We start from the raw sequence: 12,072 nt of genomic DNA on the forward strand, positions 1-12,072 counted from the left end.
GCTGGATGCTGCTCTTCGGGAGACCCCATCACCACCATGCTGTCCCACTGCTCAGGGCTGGAGACAGATTGACTGTGCGGAGCAGCTGGACCCACGGTGCCCTCAGCCACTGGGGCTCACGCTCCACGGGGACACAAGTTAACATGCCCAGCTCAAGGCAGCCCTGGGACCCCAATGGGGTGACTGGGGGGTTTCAGGATGCCTCCAGGCCTGTGGTTCCCTAATCTAGCACCACACTGACCTGGGGAACGAGATTAAAACCCAAGCAAATAATGTCGGGAAGAGGCAAATCCAAGACAGAGAGCAGACAGGTGGCGCCCAGGGGCTGCGGGTGGGGAACGGGGAGGCACCGCTGATGGGTCCAGGGTCTTCTGAGGAGGGGAGGAAAGTGCTCTAAAGTCGACTGTGGTGATGACAGCACTGCTCTGTAAACATACGAAGCACTGTAAACTTTAAAGGAGTGAATTGTACGGCACATGAACCACATCTCAATAGAGCTGTTCAAACAAACCAGCAAACGAAACTCTGGCTCCAGGCCAGGGCTGGGGGAGGAATCTATTTTCTCCCAGAGTCCCAAGAGATTCTAATGCCCAGCAGGGTTGGAAGCTATTGCTCTGACTCACCGTTGGACCCGGAATCCTCCAGGATACACCTAATTCTCTGGTGGCATCCGAGAGAAGGCAAGGCTTCCCAGGAGGCGAAGGTTGGGGTAAAGGAGTCTTTTCAGGGGGAAGCACCTCTGACAACCCCAGACCTGGGAGAGAAGTGTCACTGTAACAAGAGCGTGGTACGCATGGGGATGCTGCAGACCTGGTACATCTGCTCACTGGGGGCCAGGCTGAAAGGAAGGACGTGGCCAATGCTGCCATCTCCTCTCGCCGGGAAGGCACTGGGCCTGGGAAAGAGCACAGAGCCGTGGTGAAGCCCACACAGCCCACCCTTGCACATGGCAGGTCCAGCTGCTCCCCACCCACACTCAGCTCCCCTCCTGGAACCCGTCCATCCCACGTTCCCACAGGCCCCGACCTCCTGCCACGCTCCTTTCCCTTCGCTCCCTCCCCTGCAAGGCTTCTCTTTCCTCGAGGGGGCAGCTACTCGCCTCTCTTTGACCAGAGCTGGGGGCCTCTCTTTGGTCTGTGGCTCAGCTGGGCTGAGGGCTGCTCACTGGAGCGCCAAGCCCCTTCATCCAAGGACAGCTCCTCTGGCTGAGCCTCCGCCTGGCATGTCAAGGACTGTTCCCCTGTCTCATGGGGCAGTGCGTCATCAGGGGGCACCTCCGGGCCCTGCATGTAGACGGAGATCTGCCCACCAGCTCCCAGAAGGTCAGGAGGAAACCTACAGTCTCCCCAGCCCCTCTGTCTCAGGCACCTCGTGGCCACCCTCCTGTTCCCGGGCTCTGCCTGGCTGTGCCTCCCACTGGGCTGCCTCATTGTGTCTGACTGCCCCCGCAGCCCGCCACCAGCTCCCAGGGAGAAGGGACGTGAGCAGGGAAGAGGTCAGGCTCCCAACCTGGACAAAGGGAGGCCGGCTCTCCTCCTGAGGGAGCCTCCACGGCCTCTCCCTGTCACACTGCATTGGGGTCACTGTCATACTCACTCTTCCTTCTTTGCTGCTCCCGACAGACCCTGGGCTGGAAGGGCCCCGAATCAGGTCTCATTTCAGAAGCTCACGTTACTGCCTTTGCTACATTTCTTGAAATCATACACAGGCCCTCTGGGATCATCTATTTCCTAATTCCGGAGAAGGTGAGTCGGATGAACTTGGGTCTCAGAGTTTACTGAGCTTTGCAACAGAACTCGGGACAACAGATGGCCCAGGGAATGCGAAAGCAGCACCGAGGACCCCGGTCTCAGGCCCAACCTTCAACAATAGCAGGATCTGCTTACTGCACTCAACAGTGTGGTCAAGTTTGGGGGATATGTCTGTCCTGTTGGATGCAGAAGAATAGCAGCGTGTGGCCAGTGGCACCGCCACAGGGAGAAAGGTGACCTGTCAGCATTTGCCGAATATCTAACCTGGAGGAACTGATCCAATCTAAACACAACGGGTTTGTAAGAGACTTCCACTCCCCAAATTTGGTCAGGAGTTGGAGCAGGCTCTAGAGTGGCGGTGTTTCTAGAACTTTCTGTGATGATGGAAGTGTCCTATATCTGCGTTGTCCAGTACAGCAGCCACTAGTCATGTGTGACTTAGGAATTACGTTTTAAATTTTAAAAGCCACACATGGCTGGCAGCTACTATACTGGATGGCGTGGCTCTAGAAAGATTGGAAACATCTGGGGGCTCTAACAAGGGCAACCACCAGCCCCTGGTCTTTCCTCCCTGTTTTGGGATCTCTTCAACTCCCAAGGCCCTGCCATGGAAGGTCTCCAGGCTTCCTTCCATCAAAACCTGTGTCTGGCCTACGCTGGGATGGTGTTAACAAACCAATCCACGCAGCTTAGAAAGGGCTGCTTAGCGGGGCTATATGTGGTTAATCAGCGGGTGGACACCCACTGGCCAAGGTTGACAAACACTGAGAAGCAGTTGCCTTCTTCAGTTCACAGTGTCCAGGCAGCCCCAGGTCCTCCTGACGACCAAGGCTGGCCGTGGCTCCAGAACCCGAGGAATTTCCAAATGCAGCCCTTAGCCGAAGGGCCCTGAGGACTTGGGGCCCGGTTTCCTCACCTCTGGGCCAAGATGCCCCCCACATCACCCACTGCCTCTGTTTCCTGGGCTCCCGCTGCAGCCCTTCCATGAGGACTGCTGCCTACCTACTGCTCTCTGGCGGCCGCTCCCGCACCCGGGCCTGGATATCCCGCGGCAGCACCGTCAGCCACTGCTCCAGCACCAGCAGCTCCAGGATCTGCTCCTTGGTGCCCAGCTCAGGCCAAGGCCAGGGGCAGCTCCCGGAGGTGGCTCAGGGCCTCCAGAGATCTGGCCACCTCCTGGTAGCAGAAGAGCCGAAAAAGCTGGTGGAAGGTCTCCAGTCCAGAGAGGGCTCCTCTTCCCAGCAGAAGTCCTCTTCCACCTTCAGGATCAAGATCTTGTCCTGCCCCAAGGGAAGGAGGGGCTGGAGACCAGGGGTGTCGCCATTGTTCCCAATGGGCCTTGTTCCTTCTTGGCCTCAGGGGGTCAAATCTGTCTCTCCCTATACCTCTGGCCAGACACTGGGAAAGATGGTTTTCAGGGTTCTGTGGAGAGATGAGAAAATCATTTGGGGCGCAGCCCTGGGGCTGGATAAGCATCAGATCCACAAGCCCCTGCCCTGGTCCCAGGGCCAACTCATCAGCAAAAGGAAACTGTTAAAGTCGATCAACCCATCCTAGCTCCTAACCCCATGCCAATTCCCGGGCGATTACTTAACCTCTTTGGGCCTCAGTTCCTCCACTGAAAGCAGAGGTAGTGATATCACCTGCACACAGGCGGCTGGGAGACTAAAGGGGATGTTCGGACAGGGTTGAGCGAAGCGCCTGGAACGCGGTTAGAGCCGTAGAAACGCTGAATTGTCGTTATTAGTTAGACCTCTTGGGAGGGGAGCCCTTTGGAAATATGGTGAGAACCAGGGCCCACTCTGCCCAGGAGAACTCAGATTCGGTCCCAAACCGATCCCCGCTCCGCTCGGCGGCCCCGCCGGGCACCCTCGGGTGGATGGTCAGCCGGACCCCTCCAACGCCAGGGTTCTGGGAGGGCTGGGACTCCCGGGCCGGGCTGCTTTCCCGTCTCGCCCCGTCAGGTGCAGAGTGAGCGGAGGCCGGGGCCGAGCACGACCCGGGCTCTGTCGCGGCCCCGGGATGGAAGCTGGAGCCGGGCCCCCGCGCCCACGTCCACATCAGGGCAGCGCTGCAGCCGTGGGGGGCTCTGGGCGCGTCCGGGCCGGCGGGCCGGGCCGGGAGCCGGACCGCGGGGGCAGGCGGCTCAGCGGGCTGCCTGGTCCCGGAAGCCGGTCCGCAGACAGCTGACCCTAAGCTGCTGGACGCAAGCCGCTGACCGAGCCCGCTGTCGGGCTTGCGAACGCGGCCGCCCCCGCCCTTGCGCCATTGGCCGAGCCGGCTGTCAAGAAAGAGAACGAGTCCGCAGAGGCGGGTCTATGAGAGGCATTGTGGGTAACGTAGTCCTCGCACCGCGGGTTGCGCTGACTGTCAGGCGTAGGAACGAAGCCACTGGGCCGGCCCGCGAGATGCATCTTGGGCAACGTGGTCCTCAAACCCCTGGCTGAATCGCTGTTAGAGCGTGGGAACCTGGCCGCGAAGGTGGGCCCGCGGGAGGCATTGTGGGTAACGTAGTCTTCGCACCTTCCGTGAGCATGCGCGAGCGCCTGTAGGTTCCGCAGCTTCTGGTCCGTTCTCCCCAGTTCTCTTCCATCTGCCATCCCCTGGCCTGAGAAAGTGCAAGGTGGAGGGGACCTTGGAAATTTACTTTTTTACTTACATAGTGCTTTGAATGTGCCAGGCTCTGGTCTAGGCGCTTTGCAGTTATTAACTCAGTTCATCTTTGAAACAACACTGGGAGGTAGGCACTATTATCCCTATTTTATAGATAAGGAAACCAGGCACAGAGAGGTTTAGTGATCTACCCAAGGTCACACACACCTTGTAACGGGGCAAAGTCGGAAGCCAGGCGTTTGTCCTAGTCCAACCCCTTAATTTTAGAGACTAGGAAATGAAGACCAAAAAGTTACTTGCTTGGGGCATCTTGGTTATCAAGTCCTTCACTGTTTGTTAATTTAATCAACGAATATTGGGCTCTGCTTTGAGCCAAGCAGGCACCCTGAAGAGGAAGTGAACTAGACAGACCCTCCCTAGGGTCTTAGTGGAGCCTGAGGGAGGGTTGGGTGCCTGGTGGGTAAGCGGGTAAATGGTCACGGTGAGAGTTATGTGCCCCATAAACATGGTCACTCCTGAGTCCTTCAGCTCTGGCATCCCCAGACCTAGCGCTTTACCCCACCCTGCCCCTGGCTTCTTTCTTTTCTTCCACTCCCACACTCCATTCTCTCTCACATTTCATTTTTTCCCTCCATCCAATAGCCAGTTTTTATGTGAGCACACCAGGCAGAGCAAGACACTGGGCTGCGCACCACCAATTGCTGGAGACCGCCCCTCGCGGGGAGGGAGGCATCTTTAAGGGCACATGCCCAGGACCCCACAGCCTTGCGGGAGAGCTGAAGAAAGGCAGGACCATGTATGCCTCAGTTTCTCCTTACAACATGGCTGCTGGCCAGCATCTTGGAGTAAGCCGAGACCAAGGTGCGGAGCTGCTTGGAGGGCTGTGCTCAAGTCCAGCACAAGAGGCCTGCCACCCCGTTTGCTTCAGGAGGAGGGTGTGGAAAGGGATAATTTGAAGAAGTCACAGAGGGCTGTGAAGCAGGGGAGGAAGAAGGGAGAACAGACAAAAGTAGGAGAGGAGAAGGGAGGGGAAGAGGAAAAATCGATGGAGAATCTGGGGGAAATCAGCAGATTCTGTAGGACTGGACGACACGATCTGGCTGCAGGACACACTGGGCTCCGTCTAGAGGACAGACAGGGGTGGGGACACCAGCATTTCCAAAGCTGCTGCCCCACACCTTCCCGTTCCTAACGGCCTCCTGGATAGCTGAGAGGCCCCGGCATCCTCTCCGTGGAGCCTGACGTATAGAGGTTAGCAAGTCTACGTAGTGACCGAGGCCTGGCTACTGTAGTTCTGGCCCTCTCCTGTCCAGGAAGTTCTCAGTGGCTACAAACAGCAGGGATTTAAAGAGCAAGTTTCTACTTTGCCCAGGGTTTCGGTCTTAACTCTATTTGGGCAGGACACAAACGTGCAGTCCTTAACAAAGGTAAACCAGGATGAATTTGGGCCTCCATCGACAGGCACCCAAACCAGCGTTCCAAATCTTCGCTCCACCGCTTATTAACTGGGTAAGTCTCACTCTCCTCATCCCGCAAAATGGGGACGGTCACAGCTCCAACATCGGAAAGCTGACAGACGCGACTGGATGAGATTATGTTTGTAAAGCGCCTGTGACAAGGTTCAGCATGTAACAGATGCTCCATAAACATCAGCGCTAGCTTCCTGACTTGCGACCACACTGGGGTGAAGTCTGCGGGTCTCAATTTGTGGATCTTGGGTCCCTGGGGTCCTGGTGTGCCAGGAAGAGGTCCGCAGATCCATTAAGGCCCCACGCATTGTTTATAGTCTGAATGAAAAGTATTTATAGTTATACACACATATCACTACTTATGTTTATCCTTATCCATGTAGCTTGTTTTCATAGTGTTTATGGGGTCAACACAACAGCTTGAGTTAAAATGCCAGCCTCACACTCATAGAAGTTTGCAAATAACTGAAGATAAAGGGGAAGGGCGTCTTCAGACTGATGGTAGTTCTCTCAGCACATCCTAGGCGGAGATCCAGCCCACATTTGCTCTTACTGTTTAATTACAGCTGGGAAAAATTGGTCTGCAATCAAGCACGCCACAAATTTGAGTCATCTTTGGTAGCCGATTCCCAACGTCCAAACGACCAAGAACCAACAATTCAGTACAAGTCAAAGAGTTTCATGATTCGACTAAATTATGTAGGAGAGTCATCAGAGAGCTAGGGGTCCCCAAACTGATACATAAGGGGTGTTTTATTACACTTTTTCTGAGCCTCCATGAGTGAATAGTAAAAGCTAATGTTTTTAGGCACTTCCTAAGTGCACCAGATTGTGTTTTTACTGCGCTACTTAAATCCTCACAATGTCTCTCTCATCTAGTTATCGTTACGACCCAGGTCTTGGATGAGTAAACTGAGCCTCAGAGAGGGGCAGAGCCCCGCCCAAGGCCACACAGCTAGGAAACTGGAAGAGCCAAGACAAACTCAGGCAGGCCCGCCCCAGAGCCTGCTGCCCTGGCCACTCCCATGAAGGCACCTGCGAACCCCTGCCAGGTCATCGGAGCCCTGCCTCGGAGTGGACGTCCGAGCCGGTTCTCGGAAGACTGGTCCCGTCCCAAGATTCTCCTGTGAGATTCTCCTCTGGTTTTCCAGACCCCGCAGGCAGACCTGCTTGGCACATGGTAAGTATCTGCTGAATGACTGAAGGGAGGGAATTTGTTCTTCAGACACTGAACTCTGGGGTCTGACCTCATCAAAGACTTGATTCTGACCATAACGTAAGTGGGGATAAACAGTACCTACGGCCCAGGGGATACTCCCCAGGCTTAGGGGGTACAGTACATTAAAATACTTCACTCGAGGGTGAAACACAGAGGCGCTCAGTAAACAGTAGCTGTCCTGCTGTCATTTTTGTGAACGGAAGGGCTGAGGGATGAGAGCCCTCCCTTGCTGTGTGGGGCTGTGCAATCTCTCCTTGGAGACCGGCTGTGTTTTGGTTCATGAGAGGAAACATAATTCACAGGGAGGCAGGAGATGCTGCTGTTTACACCTTGAGCCACCCAGCATTTGAAACTTGATCTGTCTTTTCCCTGCGGCCAAGAAGCCAAAGGAGAAGCTGATGGATAAAGACTGCCTTGCAAAACAGACAGTGGATTTCTTGGAGGCAGAGAGCTGCCTCCAGGAGGAAGGTCTCCGGAGAAAGGCTGAATTGTGGAGGACCGGTGGCGGGGGGGGGGCGGCCAAGAACCACAGGCATGCTGGGAAATCCTTACCTGTGGGGATGACGTGTGCTAAACTCTCCTGCTTGCAGTCGGCCCAGACATTGCTCAGAATCGGGTGAAGATTCACACATTCCTCTTGGGAAAAACACCCAGGGTCTTAGTCAGCTCGGGCTGCCTAACAAAATGCCACAGACTGGGGGCTTAACCGACAGACACTTATTTCTCACACTTCTGGAGGCTGAAGTCCAAGATCAAGGTGCTGGCATACTCGGTTCCTCCTGGTGAGAGCTCTCTTCCTGGCTCGAAGACGGTCACCTTCTGTGTCCTCATCCAGTGGAAGGAGGGCGTGATCTCTCTCCTCCCCTTCCTGGTAAGGCCACTGCCCTGTCGGGTCAGGGCCCCACCTTCATCACCTCATTTAGCCTTAATTACCTCCGACAGACCCTCTCTCCAGATACGGTCACAGTGGGGGTTGGGGCTTCAACGTGACTATGGGGCTACGCAGTTCAGTCCACAGCACACAGCCAGACCCACAAACACCACCAGTCCCTTGAACGGCCCAAGGTTCTCCTCAGATCACCACCCACTCCAGACCTGGGGTCACCGGCTCAAACACCCACAAGAGCCAGGGAGGAAGGTTTTTTGATGCAGACGCAGTTTGCACACAAAACATTCTGGAGTATTCTTGCTTTCCGCAAAGACACGTGCTTTCTCTCATTTCTCTTAAAACACGTGTCCCTCTTGGTCTTTCTTTTCATTACCGTGTATGAGAGTGACACGAGAGTGGAGAACTTCTCTCCACTACAAGAAGCATAGCAGTGCCGGCTTGAGGACTGATGGCTGCTGATGCAAGGCCTCAGGCTCAGGGATGCAGGCAGAGTGGGGGATGCCAGCCCCACACCGCCAGCCAGGCTGACTGTTCCCCAGAAACCGGATATCTTGGTGGTTAGGCGAAAAATCCTACTTTTCAAAGTGGATGCAAAAGGGTTTTAAATCCTGTGTGAGATAAACAAAACATATCAACACGTTTCTGGGCTGTGCCTGGCACACACAAACAAGGATGTACACAGACATATAAAATGATGCAGGTGGCGACAGTGCCATGAAGAAAAATACAGCAGGGTGAGCGGAGAGTGGGGCAGTTGCTCTTTTAGGTGGAGAATATTTAGACAAAGGACCATCCATTCACCTGGCCCCACCTGAAGAAGGGAAGCCAGCTTCTCTGTGGCTTCAATACTTTTTTCATAGGCTTTCTTAAAAGGACAGGAGGCCACAGCTAAGGGAGAAGAAATAGTCAGAGGTAAAATATCCAGCGTCCTCCCCAAAATCTGCTGTGGGCTGAAGCCAACCATGCAGAGGAGAGCCAGCCTGTGAGAGAGACAGGGACAGAGAGAGAAAGTGCGAGAGGTACACTTGAGCAGTGGACTTCTTTCTCAACCACTGCTAAAGAAAGAATTGTTCATGCCGCTTGTTAAAGAATAGTAAGGAAGACTTTGTCCAGGACCGTAGAGATGGGTGTGGGGACCCCTGCGCTGGGGTTTTGCAGTGGAGGAGAGAGATCAAGATCCACTCTGAATATAAGGAGGAAAAGTCGGAAGTTATAGCCAAGGAGCAGGGCGGTGGTGGGGTGTGGATGGAAAATGAGTAAGAGCAAACCTCAGGTGTAAGAAGAGATGCTGGCTAAAGCCACCTAGTAGGATTCTTGCTGAAGGCAGGCCAGGGGGGATCAGACATCCCCTGGAGGATGCGGGAGCATGAGGAACCTAATAGACAGAGAGAGCAGGGGGTTCTGGCTAAACTGACTTTGCAAGGTTCTTACTAAAGTTGGACAATGCAGAGCTGGACACGGAAGCCTAAAGTTACAGCCTAGTTGAGAAGAGTTCAGAGGAGCCCGAGCAGAGTCCGGTCAAGAAGAGAACCTTTGGCACCCCTTCCAGGGTGTGGGAGCTCCCCACCCTGACAGACAGAGGGCTGCCCTGATCAGGAAGTGCCCTAGGGGGTTCTCGTTCCTACAGGCAGAAGTTGTCCAAGAAAAGACTGCAAGAGAGACGCCAAGTGCCGTTGCCCATCCTCTGCCTAGCACAGAAGGCCTCCCAGGTCCCCGGCAACTCCCTTAAAATAATAATAACTGCCGTCAATTCCTGAGCACTGGGCAATACACATTTGCACTCTGTTTGTTCCTAATTTTGTAATAGTATTGGTACTGCGATTATCTCAACTTTACTGGTAAAAAACCGTGAAGCCCCGAGAGTCTTAGGTACTGAATGTAGGCAGGGTCATATAGTGAGGAAGTGACAGAAAGGAGACTGGAACCCACATCCTCGATTCCAGAACCCCCGCTCCTAAGTGCCAGGTTAATGCCCTCCCGCCCGCAACAGTAACCCAGGCATCCTCTCCCCTTGTCCTCTTTGGTGGAACTCGCCCTGCCGAGTGTCCCGGGACCCCACTGCCGGGAGGGGCCGGGAAAGAGCCTCAGTGCCAGGCCTAGAGTAGACCCCTCCCGCATCCCCCGCCGCCTCGCACCTTTCTCCCAAAGCTTCGGGACGCAGCCAAAAGCGGAAGTCGCGGGCGCCGCGCCCGAGAAGCGGGCCGGACTACATTTCCCAGAGTGCCCCGCGCCGCGCCCAGGTGGCAGGTGCCTGGGGGCTCCAGGGTGCCGGGCGCGCGGGGCTGCCTCCGGGATCTCCCTGCAGGGCGGCTGTGAGAGGGACTTCGGCCTCAGGACCGCCGCGTCCTTGTCACCGAGCCTGCGGGCCACTCTCTTGCGCACGCTGAGCCTCAGTTTGCACATTTGTGAATGGGGGGACTTTCCTTCAAAACCGTTAATCGATTCATGGATATTTTTTAAAAAGCGGCATATTGAGTCCTCCCATCTGCCGGCTCTGCTAGGCGCTGGGGTAATCGCAGTGGTGAGCAGGTGCTTGCTTTCATGGCGCTTACATGCTACCAAGAGAGGCATACAGTGGAACAAAATAATTGCACAAATACTGTAGTCACATGTTTGGTCAATGCTGACCAAGGGGCATAGAAGAGGGCACCTGACCCCTTTAGGATGGAGGTGACGGTTAGCAGAGGAGTGAAGGCAGCTTAGAGTTAACCTGGAGAAATGGGGCGAGGGTTCCACCAGAAGGAACGGCAGGTGTGTACGTGCTGAGAGATGGGGTGCGTTTGAGAGACAGGTGACCAGCGTGGCCCGGGTGCAGGTGTGAAGGTTGGGAGACGAGGCTGGAGAGGTGAGACCGTGCAGGAGGGCCGAGGAGGCTGGGTGAGGATTGGGGATGTTATCCTCAGAGCAACAGGAAACCAGGAGAGTGTCCTGGTGGGATAGGAAGCATTGTAGAGCACAGATCTCAGGGAGACCGGAGGGGAGCCGTGAGCCCAGCTGGAGGGGTCCAGTGTTGAGGTCATACTAGGGATGGTGGTGGCCGCTGAGGGACAGATTTGACCCAGATTCCTGAAGCCAAATCAGCAGGGCCCTGTGGTTGAGTGGGTTGGGGTGAAGGAGGGAGACGGCAAGAATGACTTATTAGTAGCATGAAGATGATAAATCTCCTGAGATAGGCGCCATTGTAATGGAAACAGGCAAAACAGACTGCCCGACACACAAAAAGCCTTAATATCTGCTAATTTTGTAAATAATAAAGACTACCTTTATGTTCAGAGCAGTGTTTTTTGTTTTTGGGTTTTGCCGTTACAATCTAAATGTCAATCAACAGAATGATGAATAAATTTCAGAGATGGATGTTGAGCAAAAAAGTACGTGGCAGTATGATAGCATTTCTATAAATTATAAAAACATGCAAAACAATACTACATATGACTTCGGGATATATACATATGTACTAAAAGGGTAAAGAAATGCCTAGGATTTGGATAAACACCAAATTCAGAATGATGATTTCCCATGTCAGGGGGCAGAGATTGGACAGAGATGTGGTGGGGGCAGGGGACATTAACTGCAAGTTTTCATGTGCTTTTTTTTTTTTTTTTGAGGAAAATTAGCCCTGAGCTAACATCTGCTGCCAGTCCTCCTCTTTTTGCTGAGGAAGACTGGCCCTGAGCTAACATCCGTGCCCATCTTCCTCTGCTTTATATGTGGGATGCCTGCCACAGCATGGCTTTGCCAAGTGGTGGCATGTCCGCACCCGGGATCCGAACCAGCGAACCCTGGGCCGCTGAGAAGCAGAACATTCGAACTTAACCGCTGCGCCACCGGGCTGGCCCCTTCCTGGGCTTTTTAAACAAAAACAACAAAATAGCCATTATTGCAAATTTACATTCTCGAAGTATTGAAACCTAGTGAATGTTTTCATCAGTAATTTAAAATAAATGCACTGTTAATTTTTAAGCAGGCCTTATTGGCTGTATACCATTTCTATTTGAATTTGCTTAAATTGCTCTGTCTTTAAAAAATTTTGATGACGTATAACATATCTGCAGTAAAGTGCACAAATCTTAAGTGTATGGCTCAAAGAATTGTACAAATCTCTACGCCTCTATAACCTCCACCCAGATCAAG

At 54.0% G+C, this 12,072-nt stretch overlaps 1 pseudogene; it reads right to left on the reverse strand.

Moving 5' to 3' along the window:
* Nucleotides 1–2: 2 nt before the first annotated feature.
* LOC124241888 (zinc finger protein 500-like) lies at nucleotides 3–3,106 on the reverse strand (annotated as a pseudogene).
* Nucleotides 3,107–12,072: the final 8,966 nt, after the last annotated feature.

Source organism: Equus quagga, chromosome 7 (genome assembly GCF_021613505.1).
Source record: "Equus quagga isolate Etosha38 chromosome 7, UCLA_HA_Equagga_1.0, whole genome shotgun sequence".
NCBI lineage: Eukaryota > Metazoa > Chordata > Mammalia > Perissodactyla > Equidae > Equus > Equus quagga.